The sequence below is a fragment of the Chlorocebus sabaeus genome, chromosome 3 (assembly GCF_047675955.1).
Source record: "Chlorocebus sabaeus isolate Y175 chromosome 3, mChlSab1.0.hap1, whole genome shotgun sequence".
Classification (NCBI taxonomy): Eukaryota; Metazoa; Chordata; class Mammalia; order Primates; family Cercopithecidae; genus Chlorocebus; species Chlorocebus sabaeus.
This window is the reverse complement of record NC_132906.1, coordinates 27622989-27645567: the sequence shown is the minus strand read 5'-3', so window position 1 is coordinate 27645567 and position 22579 is coordinate 27622989. Positions and strand designations below refer to the sequence as shown.

Below are 22579 nucleotides of genomic sequence, written 5' to 3'. Positions count from 1 at the left end.
TAATAAAGTGAAAAGACAATCTACATATCTGAAAATCATAAAAAAAAAAAAAAAAGAAATAAAAAAGTAAGGGAAGCCAGGTGCACTTACAGTCCCAGCTATTCAGGAGGCTGAGGTGGGAGGATCACTGAACCTAGCAGTTTGAGACCAGCCTGGGCAACATAGTGAGACTCATCCCTCAAAAAAAAAAAAAAAAAAAAAATTAAGGGAGAAATACACTTTAAAGTTTCATTTATTTATTTATTTATTTTGAGACAGAGTCTCGCTGTCTCCCAGGCTGGAGTGCAGTGGCACAATCTCAGCTCACTGTAACCTCCGCCTCCCAGTTCAAGCCATTCTTCTGCCTCAGCCTCCCGACTAGCTGGGAAGACAGGCAAATGCCATTATACCCAGCTAACTTATTGTAGTTTTAGTAGAGACGAGGTTTTGCCATGTTGGCCAGGCTGGTCTTGAACTCCTGGCCTCAAGTGATCCACTCGCCTGGGCCTCCCAAAGTGCTGAGATTACAGGTGTGAGCCACCGCGCCCAGCCAGAAATAAATTTTTAAATGCCGACTTTTCCTTGGGCTAAACTTCTTTGGAAATACTTGACTCTTTCCTTTATCACAAAGTTTATAATTTATAAATTCATAAAGGCATTTACCATGTAAGTGCAGTATCAGTGAAATGTTAATCTGAAGGACCAGAAGATTTTGAGAGGAAAAGAAAATTGTTGCACAGTCAAGCTGTTTCATTGCAGTGTTGACATCTTTTGATTGTCTTTAATCATTCAATTTGAGATCGTATTGGTTCTTGGTATAATAGGTTATCCCTCCCGCACACACATCAAACAAATGGTAAATCTCTTTGTGATTTAATAAGTGATTTTTGACTGAAACTTGGACATTCATGTATTATGGTTTTGTTGTTGTTGTTTTTGTGTATTATAAGACTCTGGGTCTTACTTAAATCTGGGTTTTAGCAGGCACCCTCCAACACTACTGCTGGGGGTGGACAGGGTTGTCTCATTACCACCAGATGGGCTTGGACGTCCAGGTTCTCTCCTTGTTCTCAGTTGACAGCCTGGGGGAGGGGGTTTGCTTGTTACTGCCGGGTAGAGGAGGAGGTTCAGGCTCTCCACTAGGCCTCCACTGGTACCCCGCTCGTTAGGAGGTAGAGGAGTGCCTTACTGCTCTCTGATGGACCTCCACTGACACCATGTGGAGTGGAGGCCTTGGTACTGCTAAGTGGTGGTGAAAGTCCCACTCAACAAGTCCCATCTGGCACCACTCCTGCAGTGCGGGGAGGAGCACCTTGCGACTGATGTGTGGGCTGCAAGTCCAGGCTCCTACAGTGGTCTCCACTAATGCAGATGGGGAATAAATGCATTAATAATGCGTTTGTTATTAATCTAATGATCATGCTGAAGGGGGATGAATGTCCCAACTTTCCCCTTGTTCCCCATTCAGGGAAAGAGGTTGGGGTGCCTCCTCTTGCAGTTGGACAGGGATGGAAGTCCAGGCTTTCCACTTCGTTTTGGCTGGTGGGGATGAGGTAGAGTTTCACTTTTTTCTGTAGTGTTTGTCTGGAGTTATTTATTGCCTAAAAGTTTTCTGTCTTGGTGCCCCTTTCATGTTTCTTTGGTTAGAGAAAGCAGTCTTTTTGCGGGGGCAGGCAGAGAGGGGAGGCAGTTTCTTTGCACTTGGTGTTCCTGGGTTGCTGGCTTCACCAGTATCCAGAGTGGGATATAGAAAGCAAAACTAAGAAAATTCAGGATATCATTACCATGTTTTCTCCTGGGTCCTGAGGTCCCTAGCCAGTTTGCCATCTCTCCACCTTTCAGATCCTTTTGGTTTTAGTTTAAATTTCCTGCACAGATATTTTGCTCACTTGTTCAGATCTTATTCTTTGCCCTTAGATATGATTATTATTTTTTTTCTTCGTGCAGATGTGTTCTTCGCTTGCTAAATTTATTTCTAAGTCCCTTAGAGTTTACTGTTATTTTAAATGTAATACTTTTCTTTCTGCTTTGTAGTTCTACTTATTGATTCTTGACCTTATATGCGGCTATCTTTCAAATTCTCGTAATTCCAACAGTACTGCTGATACTTAGCATTTCTAATAAAGTTAGAACAATGGGTATTCTAGAATTCTAGGATACATTAATTCTATCTCAATAAAGCAAACACATTTTGTATGATAAATATAATGTACATGGCTTTTGGTTTTACTTAGAAGAATAAAGAAAAATATGTCTACCCAGAAGCCCCTACTTGCATTTTATTGTCCAGGACTAAGTCACACTGACACCTTTAGCTCTCATTCCAGCTAGTCTGGAGGCTGAGGCAAGAGCCTGGAAAATTAAGCTTTTGTACTGTTTGGCAAAATGATGAAATAAAGAGCATTTTGTTAGAGAAGAAGTAGAGAATGGATATTGGAAGACAATTAGCTGTCTCTAATACATTCATAAAGTATATAACTATAATTGCAAAATGCTAATAAACCAACCGAGGAGTTGATTTGGGAAACATAAGATGAAAAAGTCAACAAGGTGAGGATAAATGGAGTTGTCTCATTAAAGTATATTTATGCATTATTTTTCAGAACTGAATTTATTTACATAGATAAATATGGCAAGACACTTAATTTATGTTAGCCTCCTTGTCAGTTTGTTGAGGCCTCCCTCCTTTTTTTCTTGACAGTGCTATAGAAATTATAATAAAATCTTGTACATTAAAGAGTATTAACATAATTGTCTTTCATGGATATCTAAATGGATATCTGCAACTTCCTTAAAGTTGTCATCCTCTAAAGTTAATGCATTTAATATTTATTATTTTATGATGGCTGTGATTGAATAATGTGTTTAAAAACTGGACAAATTGAAATAGAATGAATTTAATGAATCCTATTTACTGTTTATTGATTCTTTTGACTTTAGTACTGGGATTGCTGATCTTGGCCCTGGATTTTAGAGATAGCTTGCTCTTTTGCAACTGTGGCATTCTTCTATATAATATGGAATAAAAGAAGGAAAAAAAGTAGTTTGAGCTCTTTGTTCACATTTGGCGGGGTTTGGGGAGGGGAGGGTCATAAAATCCCTGATTAAAATTTTCTAGATTCCACCATCTCTTGCAAAGAATGAACCAAATAGATTAAAACAATAAAGTTTGCCGTTTTTGTTGTTGCTTTGCCAATTGACAGTACAAAAGCTGAATTTGAAAACTGTGATTCAAGCACTGGAGATTTTATATTTTGAATTTCATTTATTCTTCTTCTTCTTCCTATTTTTGGAGACAAGGTTTCTCTCTGTTGCCCAGGCTGCAGTGCAGTGGTGTGATCTTGACTCACTGCAGCCTTGACCTCCCGGACTCAAGCAATCCTCCCACCTCAGCCCCCTGAGCAGCTGGGACTAGAGGCATATGCCACCACATATGGCTAACTTTTGTATTTTTTTGAGAGACAGGGTTTTGCCATGTTGCCCAGGCTGGAATTTCTTATTTTTCAGTGGAATAGAACTTTATGATCGAAAGGAGGAAAATAAGCTTTTGAAGAACTTTTGAAAGACTTGATATTTATCAGATAGTTCTTTGAAAATATTTTGATGAATAAGGGTGGTTCATGCCTGTAATCCCAGCACTTTGGGAGGCCGAGGTGGGTGGATTACTTGAGGTCAGGAGTTCGAGACCAGCCTGGCCAACATGGTGAAACTGTGTCTCTACTAAAAATACAAAAATTAGCCAGGCATGGTGGCGTGTACCTGTAATCACAGCTACTCAGGAAGATGAGGCAAGAGAATCACTTGAACTCGGGAGGGAGAGGTTGCAGTGAGCCGAGATCGCACCACTGCACCCAGCCTGGGCAACAGAGTGAGACTCTGTCTCAAAAAACAAACAAAATATTTTGGTGAATAAAATGTAAATTAATTGAAAACATACGGTTCTCTTCAAATATACATGAGGTGAAAGAGTAAAAAGCACATGGTGAAAGAGTAAAAAGCACATGGCAAAATGATGTTTTTAAAATATGTTTGCTTGGCTGGGTGTGGTGGCTCATGCCTGTAATCCCAGCACTTTAGGAGGTCTAGGTGGGTGGATCACTTGAGGTCAGGAGTTTGAGACCAGCCTGGCCAATATGGTGAAACCCTGGGCTCTACTAAAAATACAATTAGCCAGGCATGGTTACACATGTCTGTAATCCCAGCTACTCAGGAGGCAGAAGAATCGCTTGAACCCAGGAGGGGAAGGTTGCAGTGAGCTGAGATCATGCCACTGCACTTTAGCCTGGGTGACAGAGCCAGACTCTGTCTCAAAAAAAATAAATAAAATGTGTTTGCTTTATTGAGATAGAATTAATGTATTCTAGAATTCTAGAACACCCATTGAAGTGTACAAGTCAGTAGTTTTTAGTATGTTCACAGTTATGTAACTATCATCACAATTATTTTAGAACCCTTTCGTCACCCTGCACAGCAGCTCTGTAACTTTAGCAGTCACTTCCCCTTTCCTCTCAACTCTCCTAACTCTAGGCAACTATGAACCTATTCTATGTCTCTGGATTTGCCTATTCTGGACATTTTATATGAATGGAATCATACAATATGTGACCTTTTGAGACTGGCTTCCTCGTGTAGTGTTTTCACCCGTATTGTATTATGTATCAGAATTTCATTCCTTTTTTTACCAAATAATGTTCCATTTTATGAATGTACCATATTTATCCATTCAGCAGTTAATGGACATTTGTCGTTTTTTTCCCTACTTTTGGGGTATTATGGATAATGCTCTGAACATTCATATATAAGTTTTTGTATGGGTGTATGTTTTCATTTTTCTTAGATATAAACCTAGGAATGGGATTGCTGGGTTATACGGTGACTGAGTTTAATTTCTGAGGAACTATTGGCCTGCTTCCAAAGCAGCTGTACCATTTTACATTTCTACCAGCAATGTTTGAGAGTTCCAGTTTCTCTGCATTTTTGCCAGTGCTTAGTATGTCTTTTTCATTATAGCCATCCTAGTGGGTATTCTCACTTTCTGAGTATTTAGTGTAATGACTTGCAGGGTTTTTTTTTTAACTCAAATTTTACTTTCTGGATTGAAAACATGGGATAAGAATTCTGCCTGTAAGCACTGCTGAAAACTTCTTGGGAGAACATGAGAGGCTGTTACAGTTTTATTTCAGTCTTTCCCCTGATAGAATCTCCCCATCCTCTTAAGCTCCCAAAGGTGTGTTTTATCGTTATTTTCTCTTCCCTTTCCCTGAAGGTTTTTGCTTCTGTTATTTGCTTCTGTTATTTTGGTTCTGTTATTTGCTTCTGCCAGGTGCCTGAGTCCAATTTAGATAATATTTTAATACCATTGACATATTGTTATATTGTTTATTTACATTATAGGACATGTTGGCTTCACTGTAGAAGGAAAATGTAATTTCTATCTGATACAGTAGTGTTAAATAGTTAAGTTGGATATGTTAGTCATATTTGTGGGAATTAGTTGGCGTTTTTGGATGGCCTGGAAATGCATGATTGTTTTCCTCATTTAAAATAGGCAGACTGCAAGTAGGCAGATGATGCAAATAGGAGTAAAGGAAGTGTTCTGAAATTGAATTGCAGCATTGAAATTGAATTACACAACTCTCCTCAATCCCCTAAAATCATTGGCTGGTACACTCAAACACTGTAATTTTGTGGTATGTAAATGATATCCTAATAAGGCTATTTTAAAAATTGGAATATAAAGTGCTCACTATCTCAAAATTAACTATTCATCACTAATCAGGAATGGATTACTATCCGACCATTATCTTAATCAGGAGTGGATTGGGTTCAGATAAGAGCCAGTAAGATTTTATATGCCAACATAAACTGTGAGATCTAGTTTGAATATCTATTTAGGCATCAAAGAGAAACACCAAATTAATATAGACTAACATTTGCTTGTTTCTATGTTGAAGATTTTGAGATTATCAGTTTTCTTTTTCTGGTTCTAACAAGAGCATGAGGATATGTAGGACCTCTTGACCTTCTCTTACATCTTACCTAATTCTCAGTGTGTGTTTTTCCTCCTCAGTAGGCACATTAATAATAATAATCTTAGCTAATATTTATACAGTGCTCACTGTGTACCAGGCACTGTTCTGAGTACTTTATATGTATATATTAATTCATTTAATCCTTATAATAACCCTATGACATAGGTACATTATTTCCATTTTACATATGAGGAAATGGGGGCCCAGAGAGGTTAACTAATTTGTCCAGGCACCTTGTAAGTTGCAGAGTCAGTACGTGAAGTCAGGCAGGAGGCCCCAGAGCCAGTTTTCTTCATGACTGGATGCTCTGTTACATAGCGCCTACAGGTCCAGGGGAAGAGCACTGTCTCCTTGTCAGCATTGTTCAAACTGTGGCTTTCCACTCACTAGAGGGTCATAAAATCAGTTTGGTGAGCTGCAATCCACATTTTCAAAATATTAAATTAATTGGCATAGACAATGTCAGACTGCATCAGATGTGGTAAGAGCAGTTGTGAAACTTTTGCTTTACTTGCATGGATGTTAGCTTGTTACTGGGGTTTTTGTGTTAGCCATATTTTTTATTGTGGGTTGGGGTAAGGTTTGAAAGCACATTCTGGAGAGGGGCAATAGTTCTTCTATTTGGAATTATAGGCCACTGGTCTCTACTTGTTCTAAAGCCAGTAACAGAGTGACATGTTCTACCCTCACTACAACCCAGTTTAGATGCACCTCCCCATCCACTAGCTCACATTCTAGTGTCATTAAAGTTGTTCTGTATGAGGTCCAAATCAGCACCCTTCCTGTGCACTTAAAACTTTACTCAACATGAGGTTATAATGGAAACTCAGAAGTCTGTAGGCTTCACCAATACCATAGTGTAGAGTGTATAGATTATAAATATATCAGAGCCCACATTTTAAATTTTTTAAATTTTTTTTATTATTTTTTCGGGATGTAGTCTTGCTCTGTCACCCAGACTGGAGTGCAGTGGCATGATCTTGGCTCACTGCAACCTCTGCCTCCCAGATTCAAGTGATTCTCCTGCCTCAGCCTCCTGAGTAGCTGGGATTACAGGTGCATACCACCACACCCAACTAATTTTTGTATTTTTTTTTAGTAGAGACAGGGTTTCACCATGTTGGCCAGGCTAGTCTCGAACTTCTGACCTCATGATCCACCCGCCTCGACCTCCCAAAGTGCTGGGATTACAGATGTGAGCCGCCGCACCTGGCCAAATTTTTTATTTTTATTTTTAAAATTTTGAGAGACAGGGTCTTGCTCTGTTGCCCGGACTGGAGTGCAGTGGCATGATCTCGGCTAGCTGCAGCTTCAACTTCCCAGGCTTCAGTGATTCCCCCACCTCAGCCTCCCAAGTAGCTAGGACCACAGGCATCCACCACCACACCCAGCTAGTTTTTTGTATTTTTAGTAGAGACGGGGTTTCACCATGTTGGCCAGGGTGGTCTCAAACGCCTGACCTCAAGTGATTCACCCCCACCTCGGCTTTCCAAAGTGCTGGGATTAAAGGCATGAGCCACACTGCCCAGCAAGCCCACATTTTTTAAAATGCCTACTTAATGGGGAAACAAAGCTGCTTCTTTTTTAAAACAAAATTTCAACTTATAAATGCTATTGTAGAAAATTTGATTGTTACAGCAAATTATAAAGAAGAAAAAAGTAATCTGTAATCTTACTACCCAGAGAAGTGTTAAAATTTTGTTGTATTTCCTTCTAGTCTTTTATCTATATAAAATTATGCATGTCTCTGTACACACACACACAGTTTTGTGTATATATATATAATTTTAAAATGAATTTGAAGTATTAGTCCTATTTCTTGATTTTTACTTAACATATTTTATTATATGAATATATATGGCACTTAAAAATGTTTTTATGTCTCTATAATATTCTAAGATGGTAGCATAATATAATTTATTCAACTATTTCCATTTTGTAGATACTCGGCTTTCCTTTGTAAATAACATTGCAATAACATCATTGAACATCTAGCCATCTCTGACTATTTTCTCAGGATAGCTTTTTGTTAGTAGAATTAGTATGTTAAAAAGCATGAGTATTCTGGTAAGTTGTTTCTAGAAAGGTTCCTGGGGATTTTGTTCTACTCAGCGGTGTATGAGATTCTGTCTCACTACATTCTTCTAGTTCTTATTTAATTTTAAAAACTGTTGCTACCTCTATTTCTTGAAAAGAATGATTCTGTTTTTTATAAAAGTTATACTTCTTTTTACTAAGGCAAATCTTTCATCTGCAGTTTTGACTCTATCCCAATGGAGAAATTGTTAATCTTTTAGTAAGCATGAAGAATTGTATAGAAAATGCAGAATTTGTTTGGAAGAAAAGCATGGATAATTCATTTGTGATGAATGTTGAATCCACAAAGGGTTTATTCAAGTATTTGGAGACGGTTGTTAAATTGCCTTTTAAGGAGTTATGTCCTGGCCATTGGAAGAGTCTCTGTTTTGTTGCGGTTTAAGATGAGTTAGGAATACATACTTGGAACTAGAAGTTGAGATAGAGTTTAAATTTTCTGTTTAAAAAAAGGGAAGAAAAACTTGAAAGGCACAGGGAAGATCCAGCAGGAAATGAATAGGAACTCTTGAGAAATGCTGTGTTGTGTATTGTGACACTTCACTGTGACCTCACAAATAAAAACTTATGAAAGTCAAGAAATACTTGGTGTATCTGGATTTCTTGTAGAAGCCAGTGAAGAGGGTGAGTATTGGTTGAAATGGGACCAAAACGTGTTGGGCCAGGTGTGCAGGGAACAGCTTTTTACCTCTCTCCAGGCTTATTTCTTTGACAACAAATATATGTGCCCTCCCTGTCCACTACTCCACCTCAAAAACTTCCCTATGTATTTCCCTTTTAACCACAAATTTCTTTTCCCCTATTTCCCTACCTTTCTTTCTGTCCCTTTTCTACTTTCATTCCAGTCTTCGAATTTTTGCTAAAAGTATTTTCCTATGCTGGAATATTGTTCGTTTTTCTATCTCACTATATCCAAATCCTAGTACTTTTTCAAAGTGCATCTAAATTCCCATTTCTTAGGTATTTGCTAACAAGTCTTCAGGAAATATGTTGTTAGAAGAATTTATAAAGTCTGTGATTTTTGTACAATTAAAAAAGTCCCATTTCTTTCACTTACTCGTTTTCTTTCCTCACTTTGGTAATCTCTATATTTTACCTTATAAAATAAGGTAAAATATACTTTGGTAAAATATACCTTATAAAATAAGGTAAAATATACTTTGGTCCCTTGCATGTTTCTTCTTCCTTTTGTATGTTCTTCAAAACTTTGTATTCAGGTGTAATTATTTTACATAGATAGCTAAGGGTTTTTTCCCCCTCCCACAAAAGTTGTACAAGCTCCTTGAAGACAGATCTTTTGTCACAGACCTCTTTTGAATTCCTTAGAGAACCTAGTACCACACTAGGCTTCTGAAAACACCAATCAAGAGTTGCTTAATGCAGGGGTCCCTTACCCCTGGGCTGCAGACCTGTACCTGTCCATTGCTTGTTAGGAACTGGGCAGCACGGCAGGAGGTGAGTGGCTGGCTGGTGAGCATTACCACCTGAATTCCGCTTCCTGTCAGATCAGTGGCGGAATTAGAGTCTCACAGAGAGCACAAACACTGCTGTGAACTGTGCATGTGAGGGATCTAGGTTGCAGGCTCCTTATGAGAATCTAATGCCTGATGACCTGAGATACAACGGTTTCATCCTGAAACCGTTCCCTGCATCCCAACCCTGCACCCGCAGGTCCGTGGAAGAATTGCTTTCCACAAAACCATCCTCTGATGCAAAAATGTTGGAGACTGCTGGCTTAATGTAATTGAGTAATAGTGGAGAATTAGTGAGATTTAGGCCTCAAACACACTGGGTATCCAGTGCATATCCAAAAGCCATAATGGACAGTTAATTTGAAAATCAATTGCATGTGTAAATTTTCAGAATTATTGATAACATTGTATTGAAACCAATGACAGCTTTTGCATGTTTATCAACTCTGAGAAACCAAAATATTTAAAATGAAAAAAGTGCTCGTTATTAGATTCATGCAAAAGTAATTGTGTTTTTCACCATTTTTTTAAATGGCAAAGGTAAATTTTATTTATCTGTATTATTAGAATAATACAATAATCACTTTATAGCTTTTTTCCAAGGAGAATTAACATTGTTTTTAAATTCTGATTTGTTTATGTTATCAGTGACTAATTTTAAAATAGATTATAAGATAGCAAAACAAAAACAAAAAACAACACCCTCACCTACCTAAATGTCTATATATAGAGAAGTGGTTAAACAAACTGTGGTACAGCAATATTAAGGAATACCAATTTGTGCTGAACCCCTATCAACTCCAGTGGGGATGGAACCAGGTTCTAGAGGCCAAAGAGACCCAGAGCCAGTGAAGGAGACAGAGGGTTTTTGGGGGAGTTTACATACAGGGGAGAGAGTCCAGTGGCAGCGGGCTGGGCAAGAGAAACAACTGCTTGGAACAGTCATGCAGTTTACACAGCATTTTCACTTAATGCCTTCTCCCTAACCACCTCCACCTGGTAACCTTCATTTAACCCAAAACAAAGGATCTCGATCCCCTCTATGCCCTGTGTTCCATGAGCCAGGCTGGGGGCTCAAATGTTCCTCATAGATAAGGAATGGATCTCCAGCCTATCCCAGATTCCTTAGCTCGGAACTGTGAACTGTATTCAGGGTCATCCTGGGGATATACTTAAGTCAAGTTTTCAGTGCCAAGTGCATCTACTGTGCAACCAAGCAGCATTTTTAAAAGAATGAAATAGAGCTACCAAATGTAGAGAAATCCAAGATCTACTATAAAGAAATAAATTACAATGCAGTGTGTATAGTATTATCTCATTTAAAAATTACCTTGGTGTGTATTCAAACAAATATATATATCTATGTATGCCTGGAAAAAAGGTCTGGAAGGATAGCACTTTGAATAGTGTTTAGCCTTGGGAAGTGGAATTAGAGAAGAGGAAGGTGGGGGATTATCTTTTTTTTTTCCTCAAGATGGTCTCTCTCTGTTGCCCAGGCTGGAGTGCAGTGGCGTAATCTTGACTCACTGCAACCTCTGCCTCCAAGGCTCAAGAGATTCTGCCACCTCAGCCTCCTGAGTAGCTGGGATTACAGGCACACACCACCACGCCCAGCAAATTTTTTGTATTTTTGGTAGAGACGAAGTCTCACTATGTTGCCCAGGCTGGTCTCAAACTCCTGGACTCAAGCAATCCACCAGCCTCAGCCTCCCAAAGTGCTGGGATTACAGATACAAGTCACTGCACTGGACTGGGATTTTAAAACAATTAGAGAAGCATAGGAAATAAAAAATACTTTTTAAATGTATTTTAATGTATTTAAATGGACATTTAATTTAAAATTAAAAGGTAAAAAGACATTTCTAGAATCCGCATAGCTAGAACAGTACACTGGTTTGTATTTTATTTGTAAAACAAAATGCCATTCTGTGGTTACAGTTATTAAAACTTTTTCTGTGATTAATAGTTATTAAAGGAGTACAATCATTTCTCCTATACTAGATCATGTTTTATAAGTCTTCAGATTTGTGGTAAAATATGTTTTATAAATAGAATCCACTATAATTACTGGATGAATTCCACAGAGATTTTTCCATTCAGTAAATTACCTGAATATGTTATATTACCAATGCTATGTGTTTGTTTGCCATAAATGGCTTTGACTCTGAAAATTGCCATCTGAAGTATTTTCATTATTAAAAAGCTTTATAAGCCTATAGAAAGAGATACTTTGAGACTAGTTTCCCTTGACATTTTAAACCAAGTTATTTATAACTCAAGGTTTTCTGTCCCTTCTCTAAGCCTGCTTCTTTCTCTGTCCTTTCTTTCTGTGTTCTCTTTAGATCCTGTTTTTCTTCTTGGCTTCAGAGCACCAGCTTACAAGTTGTACTTTTAAAGATTTATAACAGTAATAATATGATTTTCTAACATACAATTTTTGTATAGTTCTGGTTTCAAAAATTTGTAGAAAAGGGAAAATGTGTAAAAACTTGGAAAATTGGAATATGACACACCTCATAAAAAGAGAATGTGCATCAGTTCTCAACAGGGTGGGAATTGTTCTTTTACTAAAAGGTATCTTGTGTTCTTAACTGACCCGAGCAAGAACTTTTCATGAAAGCACTAGTTGTGGAGAAAACAGAACATGGATCCAGCAAAGAAGGACGGGGAAATATGAGAATTATTAGTATCACCATCTGCCTGTGGTTATGGCACTAAGCCCATGTTGTTGTTATGATGCTAGCTATATATTGAATCTCAGGACTCCAAGATCTGTTTCTTAACCTCATCCTTTGTTATTCCTTAAATTGGGCAGTTGGTGGAAAATCATAGCATGTACAGTATTTCACTTAGTGTTATTATATTGTTTAGACATAAGTGGAATTATATGGATATAAGCGGAATTTTAACTGTTAAACTTAGGATTTGGTGTACATGAGTCACACCTTTTAGCTTTTCTTCTTACTGTATTTATGTGGATTATTTTATTTTATTTTATTTTAAATAGGAAGAGGGTCTCCCTTTGTTGCCCAGGCTGGTCTTGAACTCCTGGACTCAAGGGATCCTCCTACTTCCTGCCAAAATGCTTAGGATTACAGGCATGAGCCACTGCACTCAGCCACATGTGGGTTTTCTGATAAGACCAATTTTCACTCTGCTCAAACACATATTCTCTTACTCTACCTTTGTTTCGTTCAAATGATGGTGAGTCCTGCTTTTCTGAGAAAACTGAGGTAAGCATGTGCTTCCTAACTTCATTCCTCTTTCCCTGGGCAGTCTCTACTCATGCTTTTTCCTCTTTCTCATTTTAGAAAAATATACATTATTCCACTTATGTTCTTGATCCCTTCCATTGTGATCTCAAAGATCATGCCCCAGTAATTATCCCCTTCTCATCTTCTACCTTCCTCCTGTCTGTCCCACTCAATCTACCAAGAGTTGAAAGTTTTTGTGTGTGTGTTTTTTTTTTTTTTTTTTTTTTTAGAGCAAACCAAAACCTCTTCTATTAAGCCCTTCAAGCTCTCCTTCTATTCTTTATATCCAACACTTGGAAACAGTAATATATGTTCATTTCTCTATTACCTCATCCCTAACTTCTTATAATCCTAATCCTATTGTTGTATCAGTTACTACTAAGTCTCCAATCTCCCATACAGTGTTCTAGGCATAGCATGGCAGATTTGGGCTATGTATGCTACCTGGATCAGAGCCAGTGTTACCAGTTTCCCAGAAGGGCTGGCCTGGAGTCCTCTGCCTGCCTCATGCTTTTCTATACTGCTGTGTGCTCTGATGGTCCATGCCTGTCTTTGGTCTTGCTGACTACCAGTCTATGTCTTTAGGGATTTAGGGAATATGAATTCTTAAAAGTCCCTTTCTCTGTGCCAAGTGGTTCTCTAAAGGCCCGTTTCCCACTAATACTTTTGCTTTGTAAGAATTGAAAGTGGGACTTAGAAATTAGACTACAGGGTTGGGTAGTAAGTACTTTTAAATGCTTCTTTTTCTTGAAGGTCTCTTTTCTTTGGTCATACAATAGCATACTTTTCAGTTTCTCCTTTCCCTCTAACCACTGTTTCTTTATTTGCCTTTTTCTTTTTTTTTTTTTTTGAGACAGGGTCTCACTGTGTCGCCCAGGCTGGAGTGCGGTGGTGCAATCTCGGCTCACTGCAACCTCTGCCTCTAGGGCTCAAACAATCCTCCCACCTCAGCCTTTCGAGTAACTGGGACCACAGGAGTGCACCACCACACCCAACTAATTTTTGTATATATTTTTTTGGTAGAGATGGGGGGTCTTGCTATGTTGTCCAGGCTGGTCTTGAACTTCTGGGCTTAAGTGATTTGCCTCCCAGAGTGCTGAGATTACAGGGGTGAGGCACTACACCCAGCCAGTTGCCCTTTTTCTACCAATACCTGTAGATGTTTCTTGAAGTTTTGTCCTTGGCTCTCTTTTTGGTCTCTCTCATACTGCAGTGGCAGGATGGATGACCCCCAGATACATTGCTCTGGTCTGTTTTCTCTCAAAGTTCTAGTTCCGTATGTTCAGCTGCCTGTGGGCATTTGTATCCAGAAGTCTTGCTGGCATCTTGGACTTGTTATATATCAAGTAACTGGCTATTTCATAAAATTTATTTTTCTTCCTGTGGTTCTTATATGTTTTAAATGTATAACCTGCTTACTCTCACACAGGCATGGGAACGCATTGTGATCTTGACTCGTCTCTCAATTACTATCCACATTTTTTCAGTTGCCAAACCTATTCTCTCTTATACTCTTGTAGTCCTTTTATTCTCACTGTCGGGTTACCCTCACTGTCATCCTAGACTACTGAGTTACCTTTAATTTCATCAGCTACTGTTTCTTTGACCTTTCGATTCTTAATACACTGCCAAATTCACATTCATTACAGAAAGTTCTGATCACATCATGGCTCCGTTTTGTCCGCAAATTACTTAGCTCATTCGCCTAGCACTCAATCTCTCCATAATCTGACCCCAACCTGGATTTCTAGTTTTTGTTTGTTTGTTTGTTTGTTTTGAGATGGAGTTTCGAGCCTAGGCTGGAGTGCAATGGCGCAATCTCAGCTCACCACAACCTCTGCTTCCCAGGTTCAAGCGATTCTCCTGCCTCAGCTTCCCAAGTAGCTGGGATTACAGGCATGCGCCACCATGTCTGGATAATTTTGTATTTTTAATAGAGACGGGGTTTCTCTATGTTGGTCAGGCTGGTCTCGAACTCCTGACCTCAGGTGATCCACCTGCCTTGGCCTTCCAAAGTGCTGGGATTACAGGCGTGAGCCACCACGCCCAGTCTAGTTTTTTATACTATTATCATTCACATAGCATTTGCTTCTGGCGCACTAAATTTTTGTTTCTTCTATTTTTTTTTTTTGAGATGGGGTCTTGCTGTGTTGCTCAGGCTGGTCTCAAACTCCTGGGCTCAAGCAATCCACCTGCCTCAGCCTCCCATAAGGGCTGGGAATACAGATATGAGCCACTGGACCTTGACCTTAATACACTTTTTCTTACAACTGTTCTATATTTAAATAAAAACAAATATGTTAATTAAATATAAATAACTCTAAAACCAATAAAGTAAAATTAATATTAATTTGATTCAAAATATAGCACTAAATTGTGGAGGTAGCACTTAATCATATAATTATGTATTTGTGTATTTAGTATTTTACATGTTAGTGTCTTGATTTTTTTTTTGGGAGGGAAATCATGACAAACCAAGTTTTGTGCCATTGTTTTTATTGTTGACAATGAACTCTTTAACCACTAATGTTTTAATTTAATGGACTAATCAATTCAATAATGTGCCTCAAACATTCATTAACTAGTTATAGCACTTATTGCTAGTGAATTGTTATCGTATGAGTATGCCAAGATGAATTCAAAGCCTTATAACACTCAATAACGTAAATATGACTGCTGAGGTGGAGGAGGTAACTTGGAATTCTGCATAGTTAAGCTACCAAAGCTACCATATGTAAGTGATAAATAATTTTCCTACCTTTTTTTTGTATTCAAATAACTGTAGAATCATTGCATATTTAGCATGCCATGATGCCATTTGACCGTAACTTGATCTATATACATCATTTACATTTTTTTCTTCCCCTGTGATTTTCTTAACAGTTGAGACAACTCCGTTGAACTACACCATTTATAGGTTGTTAAAGTCTCTACTTAAAGAAATTGAAGTCTTGTTTTATGAGATTTCTTTCAATTGTGAACTAACAATGTAAAATAGTTTTGTTTTTTGACAGGTAAAATAATTAAATGTTAATATTAGGACTCACTAATGACAGTTATATGCTGACCAATTCATTAGTTAACGGCAAAGAATTTTTTTTTTTTTTTTTTTTTTTTATATATATCATTATGTTACTGTGTTATTAGAACAAAGATTTGTGGTATAAGTGAAGGTGAATATAAGAGCAAAGAAGTAGAGTTAAAATTCTGTAATGATAGATTAGAATTAAAAGTATCAATAAAAACTATTTTTTTGGAGTGACTTTTTTTTCAATTAAGTTATTGTCTTTTTAATTTTCAAAATTTTAATTTTTAGGGTACATAGTAGGTATATATATTTATAGGATACATGAGATATTTTGATATAGGCATACAGTGTGTAATAATCACCTCAGGGTAAATAGGGTATCCATCACCTCAAATATTCATCAATCGTTTGTGTTAAGAACATTCCAGGCCGGGTGCGGTGGCTCACACCTGTAATCTCAGCACTTGGGGAGGCCTAGGTGGGTGGATCACGAGTCAGGAGATTGAGAACATCCTGGCTAATATAGTGAAACCCTGTCTCTACTAAAAATACAAAAAAAAAAAATTAGCTGGGCGTGGTGGCAGACGCCTGTAGTCCCAGCTATCAGCTACTCGGGAGGCTGAGGCAGGAGAATGGTGTGAACCCAAGAGGTGGAGCTTGTAGTGAGCTGAGATCGCGCCACTGCACACTCCAGCCTGGGTGACAGAGCAAGACTCAGTCTCAAAAAAAAAAAAAAAAAAAAAAAAGAATGTTCCAATTGTATTCCCTCAGTTATTCTAAAATGTACAACAAATTATTGCTAACTGTAGTCACCCTGTTGTGCTGTCAAATACTAGATCTTATTCAGTGTATCAAACTATATTTTATACTCATCCCCATTAGTGGATTTACCATCCCCTTTTCCCTGCTTGCTGCCACCATCATTCTCCTCTCTATCTCTGTGAGTTCAATTGTTTAAATTTTTAGCTCCCACAAATGAGTGAGAACATGTGAAGTTTGTCTTTCTGTGCCTGGCTTATTTCACTTAACATAATGTCCTCCAGTTCTATCCATTTGTTTCAAATAACAGGATCTCATTCTTTTTTATAGCTGAATAGTATTCCATTGAGTATTTCCCTTCCCTTCCCTTCCCTTCCCTTCCCTTCCCTTCCCTTCCCTTCCCTTCCCTTCCCTTCCCTTCCCTTCCCTCCCCTCCCCTCCCCTTCCCTCCCCTTCCCTTCCCTTCCCTTCCCCTCCCCTCCCTTCCCTTCCCTCCCCTTCCCTCCCCTTCCCTCCCCTCCCTTCCTTTCCCTTCCCCTCCCTTCCCCTCCCTTCCCCCTTCCTTCCCTCTCCCATCCCCCTCCCTTCCCCTCCCTTCCCCCTCATTCCCTCTTCCTTTCTATTTTTCTTTTTTGACAGGGTCTTGCTCTGTCACCCAGGCTGCAGTGCAGTGGTGCAATCATGTGCCACCAACTCTGGCTAATTTTTATTTTTTGTAGAGATGAGGTCTTGCTATGTTATTCAGGCTGTTCTTGAACTTCTCTGCTCAAGAAATCTTCCTGCCTTAGCTTCCCAAAGTGCTGGGATTACAGGTGTGAGCCACTGTGCCTGGCCCAGATGACCAGATGATTCTTGTTGTACCTTAATGTCCTTTTCTTTCAGACTGAAGAGTTCCCTTTAGCTTTTCTTGTAGGACAGGTCTGGGTTGATGACATCCCTCAGCTTTTGTTTGTCTGGGAATGTCTTTGTTTTTGCTTCATGTTTGAAGGATATTTTCACTGGATATAATATTTCAGGATAAAAGGTTTTTTCTTTCAGACCTTCAAATATGTCTTACTGCTCTTTCCTGGCCTGTAACGTTTCCACTGAGAAATCTGTTGCCAGATGTGTTAGAGCTCCTTTATATGTTATTATTTTCTTTTCTCTTTCTTCTTTTACGATTCTTTCTTTATCCTTGACCTTTCATCGTTTGAGTATTAGATGTCCCCAGGTAGTTTTTTGGGGGCAAAATCTGCTTAGTGTTCTATAACCTTCTTGTACTTGAATATTGATCTTTCTCTAGGTTTGGGAAGTTCTCTGCTGTCTGTTTGGATAAACTGTCTACCCCGATCTCTCTCTCCACCTCCTCTTTAAGGCCAATGACTCTTAGATTTGCCATTTTGAGGCTATTTTCTAGATCCCGTAGGCATGCTACCTTATTTTTATTCTTTTTTTTTTTGACTGCTCTGTGTATTTCAGATAGCCTGTCTTCGGGCTCACTAATTCTTTCTGCTGCTTGATTAATTCTGCTTTTGAGAAACCTGATGCATTTTTCAGTTTGTCAATTAAATTTTTCAGCTCCAGAATTTCTGCTTGATTCTTAATTATTTCAGTCTTTTTATTATATTATCTGATAAGATCCGAATTCCTTCTGTGTGTTATCTTGGATTTCTTTGAGCTTCCTCAAAACAGCTATTTTGAATTCTCTTAAAGGTCACATATCTCTGTCATTCCAGAATTGGTCACTGGTTCCTTATTTAGTTGGTTTGGTGAGGTCATGATTTCCTGGATGGTCTTGATGCTTCTGGATGTTTGTCAGTGTCTGGGCATTGAAGAGTTAGGTATTTCTTCTAATCTTCACACTGTGGGCTTATTTGTACTTGTCTTTGTTATTTTTTTTTTTCCAGACCTCTCAAGGATGAATGTATCTGTCCTTCTTAAGAAGGCTTTCCAAATATTCAAAGGGAATTGAGTATTGTGATCTAAGTCTTTGGTCACTGCAGCCATATTTGCATTAGGTGATATTCAAAGCCCAGTAACGTTGTGACTTGCAGACACAAGGAGATACCGCGCTGGTGGTCTTGGGTAAGATCCAGGAGAATTCCCTGGATTACCAGACAGTCTCTTGTTCTCTTCGCTTACTTTCCCTCAAAGGGAGTCTTTCTCTGTCTCTCCTTGCTGAGCTGCCTACAGTTGGGGGAGGGAAGGGGAGCCCTCTTGTGACCACCACTGTCAGGACTATACTGGGTCAATGCTGGGTCACACCTGAAGCCACCACAGTACTGGGTTATGCCCAAGGCCTGTAAAAACTATTTCTTGGCTACTGCTGATGTTTATTCAAGGCCCAAAGACTATACTATATAGTATATATATACTCTATATATAGTATACATATATATACACTATGTAATGTATATAGTATACATTAGGTTCTTTTAAGTTTCCCCATAGTTCAGGGGTTCTCTGTTCATTTTTATTGTTTTAAACTTTTTTTCTGTCAATGCTTTATTTTGATATGTTCCGTCACTGTGTCTCCAAGTTTACTAATCATTTCTTCTGCAGGGTGCAGTCTGCTATTCATCTCATTTGGTGTAATTTTCATTCCAGAGTTTATAGGGGTTTTTTTCTTGTTGTTGTTTAAAGATCTTAGTTGGCCTTATTTGTGATTCTAGAGTTGGGCAACACTTCATTCCATAAAACAGAATAAATGTTTTCTCAGAAATTGTAGTTTTAATTCTTAGAAATTTGATCTGGATCTTTTTTATATCTGCCATATCTCTCCTTAACATTCTTATCTTTCTAATACCTTCTTGAACTTATGGAAGATATTTTTGATAGTTTTAATGTTTTTGTATACTAAGTCTATTATTTGTGTCATTTCTGACTCTGTTTCTAACGATCGATTTTCTCCTTCTTATGCATTATGTTTTCCTGCTTCTTTGCATGCCTGCTGATTTTTGACTGGATGGCAGATATTGTGAATTTTACGTTATTGTGTGCTAGATTTTAAAAAATTTATATAAATATTTTAAAATTTTACTCTGGGTTGCAGTTATTTGGAAATAATATGATCCTTTCAGAGCTTACTTTTAATCTCTATTAAGAGGGACCAGAACAACCTTTAATCTAAACCCAATTTGGTTCCACTACTGAGGCAATATCCTTCTGAATACTCAACCCAATTTCCTGTAGATTATGAGATTTCTTCACTCTTGCTGTTGGAAACATGGAATGGTATTTAATAGGAATTAAATATACAATCAATCATAAATAATCTTAGTAATTATATGTTTTAAAGTCCTTGACTTGACTTTATGCCTTTGAATACATTGTAAATTGATATAGAGTCTCCCAATTTTAAATTAACCTTGCCGTTATCCTAAGAAACACTTTTTATCAATTCTGAATTTCTTTAATTATACTACAACTCTTGGAGTATAACCCAAGATACTAGACACTTCATACCCTGAGTAATTTAGAATTATTTCCATTTAACATCTCTTTAAAAAGAAGAAATAAAACTCTAAAAATTATAAAACTACTAATTGAAAGAATAATTGGCAGACTAATCTCTAGTCATCTTTGATACCTATTTAATAGGTGCTAAGAAATAACCAAATAACTGTATAATATAGTTAAATTTTAATTCTACTTTAAATAAACCAGATCAAGACATCTGTATTTTAAGGCCGACTTTTACTGACTTATTTTTCTTAAGGGGTATAAACAACTGTTTATAGATATTTACCTTTCACCTTACTTAAGCTCATATTCTTAGAGAGATTTTAATTCTGCAGAGAATAAGAATGTGTTACTTAATAATAGGTCTAATAACTACTTCTGTTCCTTCTGTACTTGGGAGATCCATCAGTAGAAGGGCCTAAGACTTTTGATTAGGGACATAGTGGGAGATGGAGAACCTGAAAGTGTTTTGGGCTAAGGAACTGGAACAGAACTCCAAAGCAGGATCTGACTAGCATTCATACAGAGCCAGCACGTATTCCAAGCTGCATACATTGCCTCCTAATTCCAAAGAATCCTACAAATGCCATCTAAGCCTGCCAGCAATGAGCCCACTCAGCTTTCCACATAATTCCTCATCCCCAAACCTTACAGAGAGTTTCATAATTTTAAGATACTTTACCCTATAATTATATGTGTGTAATAACTTTAATAATTTTTTGTAGCCTTTAGCCTTTGTAATTCTTATAAGAGGTGTTATGCATTCTGACCGGTAATGCTTAGGGGGAAAAAACCTTTCTAATGGCAATAATTACATTTGGTTTGCACATACATGATTAAGCTGCTCTATTGTTTTTGGTGTCAATATTTTTCTATGGTTTTTATAATTTTCCCTTTTATAACTGCAAATTTTGGTCCAAGTTTCAAAATAGACCGTATTAAGAAATACATTAAGTTTTCATAAAATTACACAGTTTAAATTATAAGTACTCTAAAACCTTCCTTGCTTTTTAAATGTTAAGATTAAGTTTCTAATACAAGTACTTGTGTGTTTACTTGCTCTACTTTCTTATAACTGGGAATAGCATCTTCCCTGAGGAGCTAGCATATTAGCAGGTGAATCTGTTATTATTACTATCAACATGCCTTTTTTTAAAAAGAACCTTTATTTACATTTTTAAACAAGATGGTCAAGCCAGTTTAATCAGTTGACAAAACCCTATGTATGAACAAGTATAAGACTTCAGGCAGAAAAAAGTGATGAGAAAAAAATTTGTTTATCTCTGGACTTTTTTCTTTTTTGACCCAAGAATTTATTTTGCCTCAGCTTTACACGCATTCTTGTGACGTTACAGGACTGGAGAGGGAGGAAGTAAAAGAGGGAGCTGTAACTGTGGGACATATCTGAAAGCAAGTGTTAGAGAGGGAGTGGAGGACGCATAAGCAAGCTGGTTTGACCAGAAACAGAACTGCCTGTGACAGATTAAAAGACAAGCAAGGCTTGGAATCTGAGAGCAAGCAGAGAGAGTGGAAATTTACAGCTGCTCTCTGTGAGTGTTCAAGTGATCATTTTCTGGTAACGTTTTCCGGTGGTAACTGTTACTCTTCGAAAAGAGGGACAGAAAGTCAAGACCGAATTGTGGAAACTCTTCTCTCTGCCACGCCTGGTAATGGGAGGCAACCTCTATTAAATGGACGATAAAGGTTACTTCATCTAAAGTGCTCTGAGCTCAAGAAAGAGCTGTCTTCAGCACCTCACCATGTGTCTACGTTTTGTTGCTTAGAAAAGCCTAGGCATTTCTGTAACATTTGGTGAGTATCAACAAGGTTATCTATACTGGTTTATAGAAATGGAATGAATATGGTAAACTTTAGTTTTAATTGAGGTTCTGCAGTTATTACTTATATATTCATTATAAACCATGCTGTTACCTTGTTTTTGTGCATAATGAATTGCTGTTACTAGGAGAGGTTTAAAAAAACTACAAAACAATACTTCTCTGTTGCCTAAGGCACTTGAACCATTACCAACTATTCTGTGTTCATGGAATATCTTATTTTGGAAATGGGTTTTTATTTACAAAGAGTTTCCAAAAATAAAATAGTGGCAGTACAGTGTGCCATTTTTCATGTTTCTTTTTCAACTGCATGAAAATTTGAAAGTTATCTCTTTCTGTCTATTGTTAGTAAATTTTAAATTATCACTGTGTTTTGTATTATAAATTACAGCATTCTCTCATAATTTAAATAAAAATGTTGATACTAGTATTTAAAAGGATATATAATTTAAATGTTGACTGCTTCTGTTAGACCCAATAAGTGACACCTGATTTTTCCTGCTTTATGTAAAATGAATGAATGCACTTGGGTTTCTAAGTAAGGAATAAAAAGCAGTTATTTTGTTATTACAGTTTATACCAAGCTTTCCTCTCATATAATCTTATTCTGTTAAAGAGCTAATATAACCTGGGGGGTGTGTGTGTGTGCTTGTATAAGCAATAGAGCAAGGAAAAATAAACT

At 37.7% G+C, this 22579-nt stretch overlaps 1 protein-coding gene across 6 annotated transcripts in view; it reads left to right on the top strand.

Annotated features, from left to right (window-relative positions):
• Positions 1-22579, top strand: part of CAB39L (calcium binding protein 39 like) — a 141636-nt gene that overhangs the window by 25286 nt on the left and 93771 nt on the right. For 2 of the 6 annotated variants that reach the window (XM_007960396.3, XM_007960395.3), the window contains exon 1: positions 21420-21871. The exons of the other annotated variants lie outside the window; for them this stretch is intronic. The gene's annotated coding sequence lies outside the window, so the exon portion shown is untranslated. Of the gene's footprint in view, positions 1-21419; positions 21872-22579 lie in introns of those variants that run through there. 6 annotated transcript variants of the gene reach the window in all.